At 39.5% G+C, this 16,829-nt stretch overlaps 1 protein-coding gene across 1 annotated transcript in view; it reads right to left on the bottom strand.

Moving 5' to 3' along the window:
- The window catches only part of LOC131693967 (synapsin), a 966,657-nt gene that overhangs the window by 858,996 nt on the left and 90,832 nt on the right, over positions 1-16,829 (bottom strand). The window lies entirely within an intron of this gene.

Genomic DNA, 16,829 nt, shown 5'->3' with positions numbered 1-16,829 from the left:
GACATTTTAACCGAGGCCCGGAGGGCCGAGTGACATATACCATTCGATTCAGTTCGTCGAGTACGGCAAATGTCTGTGTTTATGTATGTGTGTGTATGTGCGTTTGTGTGTGTGTGTGTGTACGTGACTACAATCTCACTCACTTTTCTCAGAGATGGCTGAACCGATTTTCACAAACTTAGTCTCAAATAAAAGGTACAACGCTTCCATAGGCTGCTATTGAATTTCTAATGGATCCGACTTCCGTTTCCGGAATTATAGGATGATGAGCACGATCACGCAGAAAATGCCGATTTTAACAAATTCTGCATTGAATGTACAATGGTGAAAATTTTTCCAAAATGTGGCCACAACTAGTTGAAATTGTAGAACTAGGTCACTAACAGCCATTTAAAGTCTATTTGGCCACATTGGCCACCATCATCGGTTCCGGAAGTCCCGGCGAAAGTATCCAAATTTAGAATAGCAGTCATATCGGTTTCTCGGAGATGGCTCAACCGATTAGACTAAACTTAGTCTCAAATGAAAGGTATTTTATCATCGTAAATAGCTATTAAATTTCATTCAATTCCGACTTGCGGTTCCGGAGTTACGGGTTGTGGTGTGCCGTCACAAAGCAAATTCCGACTCAAAGCAATACTCCGATGAATGCAAAAAGGTAAAAATTTCGCTAAAATGTCTGTCAAACAACTTAAATTTGCAGTTCTAGGTCCCTGACGGCCAACCAAACTTTCTTTGACTACATTGACCATCATAGACGGTTCCGGAAGTGCCCGGGAAAAGCGGCCATCTTTCAAAATTGACAAACTCACATCAGTTTCCCGAAAATGTCTTGGTCGATTTTCACAAACTTAGTCCCAAATGATAGCTATATTATCCCCACAGATGTCTATAAAATTTCGTACGGATCGCTTATACGGTTCCGGAAATATAGACTAAACCTTCCAGTCACATATGAAATTCCCATATAAGCCGGAACTGAAAATTTTTTTTCAAAGGGGGGACCCCATGAAATTTATGAAATCGAATTCGTATTTTTGATGCCAAACATCTTTAAAATGCATGAAACGTCAAGATTTTATGTTACATCGAAAAATTTTTTTTTGATGAAAATCGACTTTTTGGGACTTCGCCGATTTCGCACCTTTTTTTAATTTGATATTACCGTAGCTGTTTCGAAAAATTGTCATAATCAATGTTTGGTGTTTAGACCATTTGGGCATAAAGTTTCCTTCCTACATATGGTGCGAACATTAACGTTCTTCTCACACCAGCTGATCAAGACGACCAAACTAAGTCTCAAGGCGCTGTTTACTGATTCTGATGGTTGAAGTTTTCGATTTGGATTTTTTTCTTTTACAAAATTTTAGAACTCGAAAAATAATTTCTTTTCTTGTACATAGTTGTCATGTCATAAGAATATAATATACATTTGAAAGCTTTTAATGAATATAAACAACGATAAAATTCTCGTGTTCATGATTCAGAAAGGCACAATTGCACCGCTAGGTGGATTAAAACAGGTTTTTTCTTATTGGAATCTAAATTTCATTTAAAAAATAACTGAAAAGTGGCCATCTTAGAACGCGAAAGAAAATAGTTTTTCCTTGCCGTTCACTAAATTTAAATCATTCATACACCCGTTCTGATTGCACGGATTAATTTTTATGAAGATTTAGCGCTGATTTCTTCACCCTCGCTTAACGCTTAAGCCAGGTTTAAATGTACTGGTGAACCTGGTTTTAAAGTTAAGCGAGGGGGAAGAAATCGGCCCTTAGTGAACTGAATACTTTGAATGTTTTTTGGCTGATGGCTCCACGATTTCGACAGTTCTTCTTCGTATTTGACCTTCAATTCAGTGAATAAATCGGAATAATTTCACGATAGCCACGGACTTACCAGAAGTCATGGATTAAACAAACTCGCACATAGTAGCAGGATACGAGAGGCCTTTTCTCTTTGAGTTATGCGTGCTTCTAGAGGAACCCCTCGGTGAAATTCCTAAATTGCTAGAATCAAAAGGCTATGTGGATACTCGTCTGACGAAAATGAAGTACTCAAATCTCAATTGTCTTTTTGACATACATTTTTCAGGTTGTCAGGAGCCATCACAGACGACTGCCTCTGAGGTCTTTGCAGGTAGTTAGAATTCTTGGGCATTTGCTTGTAGAGTTGTGACAACCGAATCGATCAAATGGGTGCTTGAAAGTTTTGCTTCATATAAATCTACGAGCAATATGGATAAAGCACATGACTCGTTCTTGCGCTGCATCCGAACATGTCAACCATTGGCGTAGCTTGCAAACTTGCTTCTCAACAGAATATTTTTTGTCGAATGTGAGTCCGAAAATATCAAAAACATTGTTGCATATTTTCAAGCACAAGTGCCCCCCATGAGCCAATAATACCAAATTCGACAAAAGCATGTTTTGTCTCGCGATGGTTATGGATGTATATTTTATTGTTTCAAACTTGATTTTGTCAATAATGAACTATTTTGTTAGTATATAGAAGAATGCATTGGGTGGTTCTTTATTTACCGATAATTTAAATAATATCGATCATCGATTGTCAGGAATTTTCTTTTGTCGAACTGTAATTATCAATATTAGTATTTTTATCAGACAACATTACTATTAGTTGTGCATTGAATGATAATTATTGGGTTTTGGTAAATGTGTGAGTATATTTGTATGTGCATTCGAAGAATTTAACTAAAAATATTGAATATGGCTTTTTCCCTCGATATCCCTCGCGATTTTTCTTTAAAATTGTCTTTAGACTATTCAGTTCCAACTAGGCTTCAGCGGCACATCTCTGCGCCCAAAATGCCTAGAGAATCTAAGATGCTGTATTTTTGTTTGGTGTTTGACGAGATAATACAAGACGAAAAAATTATATCGCATTTTAAAATTTATATTATTGTGGGTGAATGGAGAACAGTGAGTCTAGTTATGTAAGGTATGCAAGCTAGGCTCGATGGAACTATCCAAGTCCGTCTTGGATCACATATATTCGGAACAACATTAAATTTTGCTTCAAGCTGTTCTCAACTCCTATTCGGCTGCTTTCACGCTGCCACCCGCGTTACGGCTTGGTAAGGCCAAACTGGTGTCGAAGGAGGTCAATTAAGGTTGTCTAACGTATTCTTAATGGTCACATCATTAGCGTTTCTGCATTAAAATAGGCAGACAGCCTTTGTTGACTTGAATATACATATTAGGTAATATGTATAAAGTGATATATAATGTTGTTTGGTTCAGTGTAGAAACAGCACAGTGTCTGCCCTGGTGTAATTTTAGACAGCATGGCAGCCATATATATTTTATTTCCCACCAGTGTCGCCTGCAGTATATAAATCTTGGGCAGCATGATTTATGCTGCTTTGTTTACATTACAGAAACAGTTCGCTTTCTTGCTAAGTAAAATTATTATATTTCGACTGTTTCCGAGTAATAAGTGCATAAATAGTAGTGGGAAGAAGAATCCCAGCACAGTACATTTTCACAGTTTAAATTTAATAAACCCGCTAGACGAACATCACAACGTTTTGTACCGATTCTTGCAAGTTTAGTTTTAAACCCGTACGTAATAAACTAATTTTGAGACTTTCAGTCAAGTGACAGTAATCGTACCGAATCGAAATAAGTGCAGAAATCCGTAAAGATAAATTTGTAGTGATATTTATCGCCCCATACTGCATACTTACCCGTGCCAGTGCTCCGCGCTGGAAGACCGTAATGATACTTACCCGTTTGCTGCTCCCGTTGATGATCCGTTGTTCCTGAAAAGAAGTGCTGCTAAACGAAGAAAGTTGGTTACTCCCGTCCCGTCATTGACCGCTATTCCTGAAAGAAGAAAGGTTACTTACTCAGTGATAGCTACTGTTGATGATCCGCTGTTCCTGAAATAAATAGGCTGCTAAAGGTAGAAGAAAGTTGAGTGCTCCCGTCCCGGCGATGATTCTCTGTTTCCGAAAACGAGATCTGCAAAATAAGAAGGTAATCCCGTCCCAAACAGAAATCCTGCCCCAACAAATGTCTTTTTCGCTTCAGATAGTTGGTATTCGCACCAGTAGAGTTCCTTTAGCGTCTCATATACGAGTTCCGAAGAAATTGGCGGATTCGATGACAAAGATCTTGTTTCTATGAGACGATCGACCGACGGTGTTGAAATGCGGGAAGAGATGAGTAGCGGTAAGCGAGTTTTAGAAAAAGGAATGAAACCAGAGCTGCTAATTTTCAACAGGTTTGTTTAAACTTGAGGGAAGAACAAATCTCAAATCATGCCCTACTATGTTCAATTCGCAGTTATTTCATTCATTCAAACAGCCAAGTTGCATAATCATTTTCCATTCATTTTCAATTTCATTGACCATGTGAATATCTCTTTAATGGGGTATTGACTAGGTTTTTCAAGCAAAACTACTCTGAACGTACTTCTTGCTTTTCTTGTATGCTTGAAAACCCAAAACATGTCAACATTTAACCTAAACTGGCCTCTACAGAGCAGATGACAGCTTTGGTTGGTAAATGAAAAAGCATCAATTTGAAATGAAGACGTACGGTTTTGCCATGAAAATCCAGCCAACTTGAAAGTGAAAGATTGAAGGAGGCTTTGAATTTGAATCATGGTTGGGTTCAATTGAACTGAAAGTTGGCATTTTAAAGTGAAAATTCGCGTAAATGTCTCAACTTACTACCACTGAAATTAAATCTGTAAGTAGCACTAACACATATCGAACTGCAGCTCAAACAGTTCAGGAACTGTACGGGATGGCGCTGGGCCTGTGGCTTTCGACTGGCATGGTCCTTTCTCATTGGTTCGGAAGCCTTCATGGGTGGTTGGTAGATGTGTGCTCCTACTTACTATGGGAAAAATCAATTTGTTTGGGTGGGGAATGTGGATCCTACTAGTTGTCGACTCTTTTGACCTTGGGCATGAGGCTAGTTCTGAAATGGAGTGCACGACTGGCACCTAAGAGCTATACTGCCGCTCTACGCATAATTGTCCCATGTGTATAGGGAATCCCATAGCACATGGGACAGTTATGCGTATGGCGGCAGTATATCATATTCAGGACTTGCTTTTATGATTATTTAACTCGACCAAGCACACCAGCTCCTAGAAATGCTGAGTAGCCTTTTCGGGTCGGTGTGATCTGTTCGAGTCGAATAAGATGGACATTCAGTTCGAGCTAACTTTATGGGGAATCGCGGATAAATATTGTAGGAAAAAGTATTCGCGAGTAAGGACTAACACTGCTAGCATTTTCACCGTACCCATTAATAGTCGAATGATCCGCTTCGCGCCTAGGAGACACAAAAGAGATAAGGATTCAATACGAAATTCTCCACTATGACGTAGATTCCAACGCGATGGTAGGATGATTTTCCACAGAATTAGACAGACTAAATGACATGACACTACCCACTCCCTGCAACAAACTTGTGCCAAATAGTGGATATTCATGGAATTTTTTTATAGTAAGGTTTAAAAAGCTTCCAAAGCCTGGCCTGTAGTGTAGTGGTGTATTGTCACTGTGTGGGACTCACGACTCACGCTCGTGCCCAACCACTAAAAACACTCCTTTTTGCCCTTCTTCCCCACGTAACTACATCAAGGTATTACTTCGTGGGGGGAAGGTGTGCTTTCGTCGCACCTCGGTCTTCTGCTCTATCTCGGAGCCTCACTTGGTTCATGATATGGCTCGGCCTTTGAGCTTTGATTTAACTCTCGACTCTTCTCTTGCTTATTGTCTTCATCTATTACGTCGCCTTTTTAGCTCTCGTCTCCGTGAGCCGTTTAGATGCTGATTCCATGAGCTATTCAGCTCCTGTTTCCGTGAGTCATCCAGCTCCCGGCCTTATCGTGATCTACTCAGATAGTCCCCGACGGTGAACTCACCCTATTCCGAACGATAGTTCCCCGACGGAGGTATTTCTACCAACACCGTTACCCGCTTCCTTGAGCCATGTAGCTCCCAGCTTTATCGAGATCTACCCGGATATTATCCGGCGTACTCTGACGAGAGTTCCCCGGTAACGGAATTACTTTGGATACAGGAGTTTGTTCCCTTTTGTGTCACGATATTGTCATAGTTAGTTTCAACAATCTCGTCTAGAGACAACACTTAACTTGAAACGTTTTCATATTTTTGTAAGATTTCGTTTTCAATAGGACTCACAACGTTAGGATTAAAATTATGGACGCTCTCAAACTGCTGAGCAAGTCTTCGAGCTTTTTTCTCGTTTGTAAGAAGTATGTAGTCACCTTCCTTCAGAGCTGGAATTGGTTTCTGAGGTTTCTTAAGAACCTTAGAAAGTTTCCTGAAAGATTTAGAATATGGCTTGATTTGTTCAACCTCTTTTCCGAAATTTTCATCTCTTAAGAGTGAAAATCTACCCTTAATTTCTTTTCGTAGATCCTGATATATAAATTTCATAGCAAGATCACGAGAACGTTGACATTGACATCTTCCAACATTCTTCAAGCGAATCAGAAATTTAAGATTGTCGTCAATAATAGGAGTGTTTAATTTTATCGGTGTTGCTGGTATACCAGGTGCACAGATTAATCTGTGTTTCACTGATTTTCAATATACTGCACAGATTTTCAAAACTGCACAGTTTTCCACAGTTTTCTGTTTTAATGCACAGGTTTTCACAGTTTTCTGTTATAAAGCACAGACTAGCCCAGACTTCTCAATTATCCCGCGCTCAATTTTTGCGTCTCACAAAAACCGAAAAAAAAGGTTACCACTTCTTGTTTTGAGACACACTTGTACGTTTTCCTTAATACAGATTTGCATAGGCTGCGCACAAAATATTACGTGGCATTCCTTTAGTACTGATAAATTTCTAGTATCAGCTGTAGAATCACTTAAATTTTGTAATGCTGTATCAATGGCTGCTCTATTTTGTAAACCATTGTCATGATTAAATTTATTCTCAATATAAGTTTTGTACCTTTCCCAATTCGCTTTATGATAATTAAACACTGAGCTAAGGGGATTGGAAACAGCTTCTTGAGAAAGTGAAAAAGTTACTGGAAGGTTGTCAGAATCAAAGTCAGTATGTGTAATCAATTCGCTACAAATGTGACTTTGATCTGTCAAAACCAGAGCAATTGTTGATGGACTCATTACAGACAAATAGCACGTAGGTCCATTTGGGAACGAAATTGAATAATAACCAGCAGAATAATCATTAAAAAGTAGTTTGCCGTTGGGATTGCGTTGAGCATTATACCAGGATCGGTGTTTAGCGTTACAATCACCGATTATAAAGAATTTCGACCGATTTCTTGTAAGTTTTTGTAAGTTTCCTTTCAAGAAATTTATTTGCTCGCCAGTGCATTGAAAAGATAAATACACTGCAGCAATAAAAATGATGCCAAGGTCGGTTTCAACTTCGATACCCAAACTCTCGAATGCCTTGGTGTTAAAAGACGGTAAGACGTGATATTTGATTCTGCGATTAACCGCTATTGAGGGAACGGGCATAGCGTAGTTGGTGAATCGGTTGCCTTGTACGCAGCTCACCTGGGTTCGATTCCCAACCCCGCACATAGGGTTAGAGATTTTTCCAAAAGAGATTTCTCTAACCCGATAAGAGGCGAATAACCCTAAGGTTAAAACCTTCATAATCAAATAAAAAAAAACCGCTATTGCGATCCCTCCGCCGAATCCAACAATATTTAGTTTTAAAAAAGTTTCGGTGACAACGGATATATGCACATTATGTACCTTCAAGAAGTTGAAAAATTCGTCTTCGCATGTTTTTAATGAACAAACATCCCAGTTTAATAAATTTAAAAGATTATTTAAAATCATTATTAAACTTTAACCTCATTTCAATTTTATTAGCAAATTTGTACCCAGTTAGAAAAGCTTCAAACATAGAGGTAGAATTTAGCATTGCAGTTATCAATTGAATTATTTATTTATTTATAATTGATATCAACAGACACAGTATGGTCCTAATGATAATTTCTTAATCTATTTAAAAAGTCAAATTTTAATCTGCTACGTGGAATGTGAAGATCGAACTCGGATGAAACTCTGTTGAAGGTCCGCTGCAAACCAATGATGGCACCGTTTACTCCATAGTTAGTCCGGCGAAGAGGTAATTGGAGGAATAAATTATTGCGAAGGGCGCGAGGGCGAACGTTCATGTTTATCGCACTGAGAATCTCGGGGCAGTCAATTCGATCTTGCAAAATATCCGAAATCGTCATAGCACGGAATAGATCCCGTCGCACTTGCAATGTATCGAGTCCAATAAGCAAACCCCGGCTTTCATAACTTGGCAGCTGGTGTGGGTTGGTTCAAGGCAATCGACGAAGGGCAAACCAAACAAATCTGCGCTGTACTGCCTCAATTCGATGGACACCGTTGAGATAATGAGGGTTCCACACAACTGAACAATATTCCAGAGTTGATCGAACGAGTGAGCAGTAGAGAGATTTCAAGCAGTAAATATCTGAAAAGTGCTTAGATATTCTCATTATGAACCCCAAACAGCGTGATGCCTTTACGACAATATAGCTGATATGCTGTTTAAACGTCAGTTGTTCATCGAGAAAAACTCCGAGATCTTTGACGCAATTCGCTCTGTCAATTGTGGATTCAGCTAGACAGTAATCGAATCGAATTGGCCTTTTTTTTCTCGAGAACGTAATGACCGTAGATTTCTTGGGGTTTAGGGTCATTCGGTTGATCTCGCACCATTCCGCAAAGGTTGCCAGTTGGCGTTGAAGGAAAGCTGCATCATCAGTATTCCGGATTCTATGGTATAACTTAAGGTCGTCGGCGAAAGACAACCGTGGCCCTTCTAAACAAAAGTTAACGTCGTTGAAATACAGAAGAAAAATCAATGGACCGAGATGGCTACCTTGCGGAATACAAGATGAAGCAAAGAACTCTTCGGATACACAATCACCTATCTTGACTGCTAGACGACGATCACTGAGATATGATTGCATCCAACGGAGAATATTAGTACCAAAGCCGAGTCTATCCAATTTTGCCACTGCAATAGCGTGATTTATCTTGTCAAAAGCAGTTGAAAGGTCCGTGTAGATAACGTCAGTTTGAAGGCCGTCCGACATAGCATCTGTAACATATGTTGTGAACGACAGAAGATTCGTAGATGTTGAACGTTTCGGCATAAATCCATGCTGAGTCTCGGAGATATACTGTTTGCAGTGGCTGGAGATGGGTTCCAACACAGCCATTTCAAACAGCTTAGGCACTGCGCTTAGCGTTGTAATACCACGGTAGTTGTCAACTACCTTTTTATCACCTTTTTTGTGAACTGGAAACATGAATGAGGATTTCCAGAGTTCGGGAAATACTCCGGTTGTTAGCGACAATTGAAACAGATGACAAAGAGGTTCAATTAGACCGGCAGAGCATTTTTTTAGAATAATAGTTGGTATACCATCTGGGCCTGCCGAGGTTGAAGCCTTCATTTTCCTAACCGCCAGTTGTACCATATTATTGTCGATATGGATAGAGTTCAAAGACTGGTATGATTGAGGTACATTGAGAGCCGCGCGTGAAGCCTGGGTCGGTGTCAGCTTCTCGTTGGAGAAAACACTCGCGAACTTTTCAGAGAATAGTTGGCAGATCTCCTGTAAACTAGAGCTCATACGTCCTCCATAGCTCATCGTTGAAGGCAACCCGGATTCCTTTCTTTGCTCGTTTACATGCTTCCAGAATGTTTTAGGTTCGGACTTCAACTTACGTTGCACGTTTCGCAAGTAATCGGCATGGCAACGCTTCGATGTCTTTTTATAGACTTGGTTAACATGAACGTAGTGTTGTCGCAGCACGTAGCCCCTAAACTTGGAGTACTTCTTCAGAGCGGCTCTTTTAGTCGCTTTTAACCGTCTCAGCTCGGCAGTGTGCCACGCTGGGTGCTTAGATTGAAGGCCACTTCTTTTGGGTACATAGCGATCGATAGCATAGCTCATAACATTGGAGAAGGTCTGCACTGCAACGTTGACATCATCATTTTCGAGAATTTCAGTCCAGTGGATATTCCACAGGAAGTCAATAATGCTATTATAGTTGGCTTTTCTAAAATTATAGCTGACGGTGTCAGAAGCATTGCAGTCATGCTTCACTCGAATCGCTTCAAGCAATATATGCAGGGGAGGGTGGTGTCTAACAGTCTTTACCAGGGGGAACGGTGCTGCGGTAACTTTTGGCGCGTAGTCAGATTTGCTCGAAAAACAGAGATCAAGGATTCTGTTGTTCTCGTTCACCACATTATTCGTTTGTCGCAGCAGATGTATACTGTAGCAGTCAAGCAAACTGGTGATACCAGCATGAAAAGATGACAGTTCGGGATCAGCGAACATAAATCCGTCAGAAGCAGAGCGCCATTTTAATCCGGAGAAATTGAAATCACCAACAATCAGGATCTCATCAACCGGGCTTGCTTGAGCGGAAATCCGTTCCAGTGACTCAGTATGTGAATCAATCAATCGCGAGTGCGGTCCGGTGGAAGATAAACCACGCAAAGATAAAGTGCGTAGTCAGCCAGTTTGATTCGCACCCACACCTGCTTGACACAGACCCCCAAAGTATCGTCAATAAGTTGCGCTTTCAATCGACGATGGATAGCCACAAGTACCCCGCCGCCGGTAGCCTTGAGACTGTTGCGTGAGCTGCGATCAGTTCGGAAAACATCGTAGTTGGCACCAAATGCTTGCACTGACAGAGTGCTATCGCTAAGCCACGTCTCTGTGAGGGCGATTATGTCGAAGCATTCATCCGAACTTGCTACCAGATAATCTTCGATTACTGAACTCATACCACCGGCATTCTGGTAATATATTTGTAGGTTTGAATGCCGCGATTGATTGCCGTTGGTATCAATTTGGAAGACCCCTTCACCACTCCTGCACACAGAACCGTGACGACTGGTGAACGCTGGCTGCAATGGCTCGACTGTGGCAGGGGGATCAAGGGCTTCCATAGTGCTAGCTGCAGTGCGTCCCAGGGTGCGATGAGTCATACCAGCATAGCATAGAGTGCTTAGTCCTTCTGTGATCGTTGTAGAGCCGAATGTGCTGTGAAGAGACGAGCTCGTTACGATGGGATCCAAATTTTGTTTTTGACATTGAAGATTCACAGCGGCGGTAGAGTTGTGTTCATCAGCAGACTGTAAGTGAAATTTACATTGAGGGCGTGCAGCATCTTGTATTGCTTCGGAAGGACATATACCCTTCTTGGCTTTACCTGACACAGAAGAAGTCGCCGATTCGCCAGGTAGACCTAAATCGCTCGCCGGGATACAAGAAGTTGGACAGATGAGTTTATCCGGAACAGCTTGGCGCTACTGTCCACCACCAGATGGATTCTTCTCCGCCGCAATCCTGATGATAGGTCGTTGGATTTTTGAATTGGTCACAAATTCACGGAAGTAGATGTTCTCCGGCCAAGAATCTTTGGACAGAGCCTTATCCCTGTATGATTTGCTAACGCCAACTTTGAAAGTAATGAAGCTCAAAGATGAGAGATCCTTGTCCTTAGGAACTAGACGAACTATTCTCGGTTGCAGATTCTCCCCCAGACAATCTTTCACAAGGGTAGAAACTTCATCATCCGTCGTGCTGGGATCGAATGCTGACAAGTAAACCCATAACAGCTCCTCAGGTGGTGAAATTGTTTTTATTGTTTCAAACGCAGCTTTGGATCCACGAATATTAGGAATTTTTGTTTTGGGCGAATCATCTTCGCGTTTGCGCTTAGGCGTGTTTGAAACTGGATTATATTCAGCAATTCGATTCCAAGGCGTTATAGTTGGGGATAGCGGTTTAGAGTCAACTTTAACCGAGAGAGCTTTGACGACATCTTTCAAATCAGCTATGTCGTTCTTTATAGACTTCAGAGAATTGTCGTCAGGCACTATGTCGCAACAACGCGAAGCCATTCTACGGAAATTATCATTCGAGAATAAATCAGCACAGCCATTGCACATCCAGAATAGATTCCGTGGGTGGGTTCCCAGGACGTCACGAACATCATAATCCATCTTGACGCATATCATGCGGAACGATTTTCCGCAGTATCCACGACATGTGATTCGATCAGAATCATTAACCACTTTCGAGCAGTTGTTACAAGCCATGCTTTTGATGTAGAAATAACGCCTAGCGGGTATGCAATATGCGCAGGAGAACGCTAACGGGTAACGTGCGTCAATGGAAGCAAACTTGCACGCAACGTGTGACAACTCAACTACCCACCAGCAGATGTCGCTTTTGGCGAAAAAATTGAGCGTAACGTCTGTGCAGTGATAATGACAAGTGAAAACAAAAATCACAATAAAAAAAAAACAGTCACTTTCACGAATCACACCGGCAGATATAATCGTGTTTGAAGTCACGAAATTTCAATGCACACGTACTACCGAATAAAACGATATACAGATAAAACGAGAATAAAAATAATCGCGAGTGTAAAACACTAAAAAATCAAAAAAAAAACTATTAGCTGTACTGACGATCGTAATATAGCAAACAGTGATGCCAAACATTGATTACTGCAAGAAATTCAATTTTTCTTCCGTAATGCTACCTAGATGGGTTGGAGCAAAGGAATCGTTGTGTGAACATGAAGCCGGATGAGGGGTAGTCATCGTTCTTTTAGCCATGTGACCTGCCTCTGAAGCATAAGCAGGCACGTAGCCAGAGGGGGGGCTAGGGGGCTAAAGCCCCTCCCGAAATTTTTCAAAAATGAATTTCAAAAACCGGCGATGTTTAACAAAATTTGTTGCTCATTTGGTTTGAACAAATCTTTGAGAAAAAGTTAAAGAAGGCTATTTCTAACCACCAAAGGCAATGGTCACGAAATTCAGTCACTTTATGCTTTTGCTCGAGCCAGTGCGACGCGAACGACAAAAATAGTAACTTTTATATTGTGTGTCTTGCCTAAAGAATAAAAGAAACTGTTACTATAATTGTTGCTGTAGTAATCTGTCGAGAAGCAAGAAGTGGTGCTCCAGCCAAATACGGTGATTATAAAATTATTGATGATTCGCTTAGGACCGAGTATTCATAATGTGGAAGATCCTCCTATATATGGACGATGAGAACATCAATGTTCCGCTACAAGATCGGATATCGCTTACTCGCAGATTAATGTCATATTTGGGAGAAATGGAATCCATTCGGAAGGATAATTATTGAGAGCGAGAATCAAGTAACAAATCAGACATTCGCAAACATAAAGGCAAAATTGACGAATTGACATAAAGTTTTGCAAAAGTTTCACAGGAAACGGATAATTTGCTGTGATTTGAAAACAGACAACTCTAACAGAAAGCCTCTTTTGAAAATTAGATGTAAGTGCGATGTGTTCTCTTCCATGTGTCGGAAGCAAGTGATGCTGAAATTATTAAGCTCACCTGTGTTTATAGTTTCTAGTTATTTTGGTGGTGATATATTTACCTAATTTTACGTAAATTAGAAGCATTCAGAATCAGTGCTAAGTAATTTTCTTTCGATTAGTGAACAAGTTCTGAGCAGTTTCGCTCAGTAGATTAAATTCTGGGTAGTTTTCATTAGCAGATTAAATCATTGAAATATATATTTTACATTGTCCAAAAACCCATGAAATCCGAAATAATACCTTCAAATGTTCAAATATAATATTTACTTAATCTAGGTAATCTTCTCAAGTTCCAACGGTTTTGCAAAATTCTGAACGTCAATGAGCTAATGATCTTATTCTTGCATTGTAGTGGAATAAGTAGTTTTTTGCACTCACTTTACATTTTGACTTTTACTATAGTTTCAGGGATCTAGGAAAATCAGTCTACGATATTTTTAATTCGTAAGTCCAATGATATGAAAGTATCTAAAAAGAATCTACTTAAATAAATAAATAGATAGTTATTCTCAGTTGCCTGATAATATTGTCGAAGATAGCGTTTAACCCATTCCCCACGAGAGTCAAATGAAAAAACATGTGTTTTTCTCAGGATTATAATTACGACATGATCAGTATCATTTAAACAGAAATTTCATAAAGTTGAGTTAACGCATACTTCGGATGAAGTCACAGAACTAGTAATAGTAGCCTGATCATGAAAATAGGAGTTGAAGTTCACTTTGTTCGGACATTCTTTGCAACGATAAACTTGGATTTCACACTGATATATTCCTATCCATGGAGACAACCTTAACGTTGGTTTCGTTCTCCTGTTTAGCAAATGCGTGTAAAGTTTCGTTAGGCGGGTTTTTGGATATTTTTGTACTCATTCCAATTTAGCGTCTTCTACACCTTGTAAACGTGTAGTCTAGAATGCGTAGCATTTTCAACCAGCCCTAAATACTTTGATCTCTTGATGAATCTTGAGAGAAATTTCTAACTTATAAACTAATAATAATCAAATTTAATTCGTCGATGCACTATAGCTTTTCTTGTAACAGACAACATATTTTTAGGGTTTTTAGTGTCTATTGTCTTAGTTATGGAATTGTTTTCACTAAGAAAATTTCATAATTACATTCAGTTTACTGTGACTATCTCAAGTCATCAGAATTTATACATTTATGCAATAATTTTCAAGCCCCTCCCGAAACAAAATCCTGGCTACGGGCCTGAGCATAAGATCGTTATATAGGTACAGAAGTTGTATTTCTATTTTGACGCCGATTAATACGTTTAAATGTATTTTCTTGAAGTGTATCTGAGAAGTAGGTAATTTTTTTTATTTGTTTTATTTGTTGTTGAGAATGCATGGCCAGAAATTCGATTTATGGTTTCCACTCCAATTAGCGTATTTGAAACTTTCTATGGTTTCTTTCACCGGAAAATCGTCCTTTGTGTGCGAATTATCACCATAAATCATACATTTGGAAGCTAAATGACAATTTTTGGTGCCGTGCCCATTCGGATAAAACTTGGAATGAATTGCTACAGTCAATCGGAGTTTCGGGTGGAGAAGTTACCCTTTTTCGTTGCTTTTTTAATACTTGGCACATGGCCTTTGTGGGAGGACCCCGACGTGTTGGAAGAAATAAATATTTCTTTAGGCTGAATTATTATTGATAAACGTTTTAGTCTTGAAAAAGACTTATTGGGTAAAATATATTGGTAGTCTTGAGAAAGAATGATTGTCGAAAAAATAGTGGTAGTCTGGCGAAAGACTGATCGAGCAAAAATATAGCTAGTCTTGAGAAAGACTATCGCTGTTGAAAAACTCTAGGTAAACTTGGAGGTATGTTTTATTTCTCACACACTTTTAAAACTTGACTTGTGTCAGTTCGCAGTGATTACTCTTATAGTTGTAGAACGGGCATTTTGCAGTAATTCTTCCGAACATCGTAATATTCTATCTCTTCTATCAAAAGTTATTGTTGGCGCCCGCTATGCGGTCACAGGTGGAACTAAAATTTTCCAACCAAAACATAACTTGTATTATGTACTACAATTCTTCTGAACATACTATTCAGCTAAATCTAACCATTGTTTTACAAACCAGTATAGTTCGTGGGAATCGAGTGCTGATAGAAAACCATGTACTGCTAGGCCCCATGCAAAACTGACTCAGACATCACTTCGCTAAAAGATTAATAACTTTTTTTTAACAAAGCCGGATTGACTAGCAGTCTTCGACGAAGTTGTAGACAATTAAATTATCTATCTTAGTTTCACTTACAGTGATAAGACGATGAATACAGTGCTACTTATCGGTGAAAATGCGGGCTAGTGGGTTTTCTCCATGTAAATTGTCGAAAAATTCCATGCAAATGTCAGGCACGTTGGTCCAGTAACTAGACTTGTCCGATTTGGTTCAAATTTGGTGCAAGTATTCCTGGTGGGACTAGGAATCGATTCAGGGGTGAGCCGATAGTTTTCAAAAATTCATTATTTTTCTGGGCAGTCTTGAACACCCAATATATTCAATGTAATACAAACTGAACAATATAATCAAATACAATTAAAAAAAGAAAAACCTGTTTTAATCCACCTAGTGGTGCAATTGGGCCTTTCTCTTTTGTCCAAACTACGATTCCATGGCTGGTTATGTTTAATACAATGGTGGAAATGTATATTACATAATCAGTACGATTTGCACATACATACAATGGATCGACAGCCACGATCTTGAGATGCTATGCGTCGACGCTCAGAATCAGAATATATTGGCTCAAATGTCACGTTCCCCGTATGTAGTCGGGGATTTGTGCCTAAAGTTTAATAAGTTTCAATTTTAAAGTAGCAACCCCTCACTGCATACTACTACCTACGCCTAAATAAGTCAAAAAAATTTGCGGCACTCCCGGCCGGGATTAGGTTGACGATTTTTAGAGTGATTGCACAACCTTTCTATATGAGAAAGGCAAAAAAGGATACATTATGCATACAATACATTTGAACTGAACTTTAATGCATAAATAGTACAACGTTAATGCTGTAATTATGGCATGCAACACGATCACACTCGAACTGAACGTGCCTATTCAAAATCACACACAAAATCTCGCATAAATTAGGGCATCGCAAAAAAAATTATTTTCAATTCTCAAAGTCTCTCCCTTTCATATTGTGACAAATCTCAAAGTAAGCTCAGATGCCAAATTTCACAACATTTGGACAATTTTAGGCCCCCGCCCACTTCACTCGAAGTTTATAAAATTGGTGCTATGTAAAAAATATAGAGCAAATATATATTAAACGCTATAACTTTTGAAGTAGCACTCAAAAAACGGATTGAAAAATAATAGAGATATACGCACGAGAAAATAATAAAAATTTATATGAATGACAAAGGCCCTATAACCCCAATTTCTCGTATTCGGACAAA

Source organism: Topomyia yanbarensis, chromosome 1 (genome assembly GCF_030247195.1).
Source record: "Topomyia yanbarensis strain Yona2022 chromosome 1, ASM3024719v1, whole genome shotgun sequence".
Classification (NCBI taxonomy): Eukaryota; Metazoa; Arthropoda; class Insecta; order Diptera; family Culicidae; genus Topomyia; species Topomyia yanbarensis.
The sequence above is the reverse complement of the archived record's forward strand: the minus strand, read 5'-3'. Positions and strand labels throughout refer to the sequence as shown.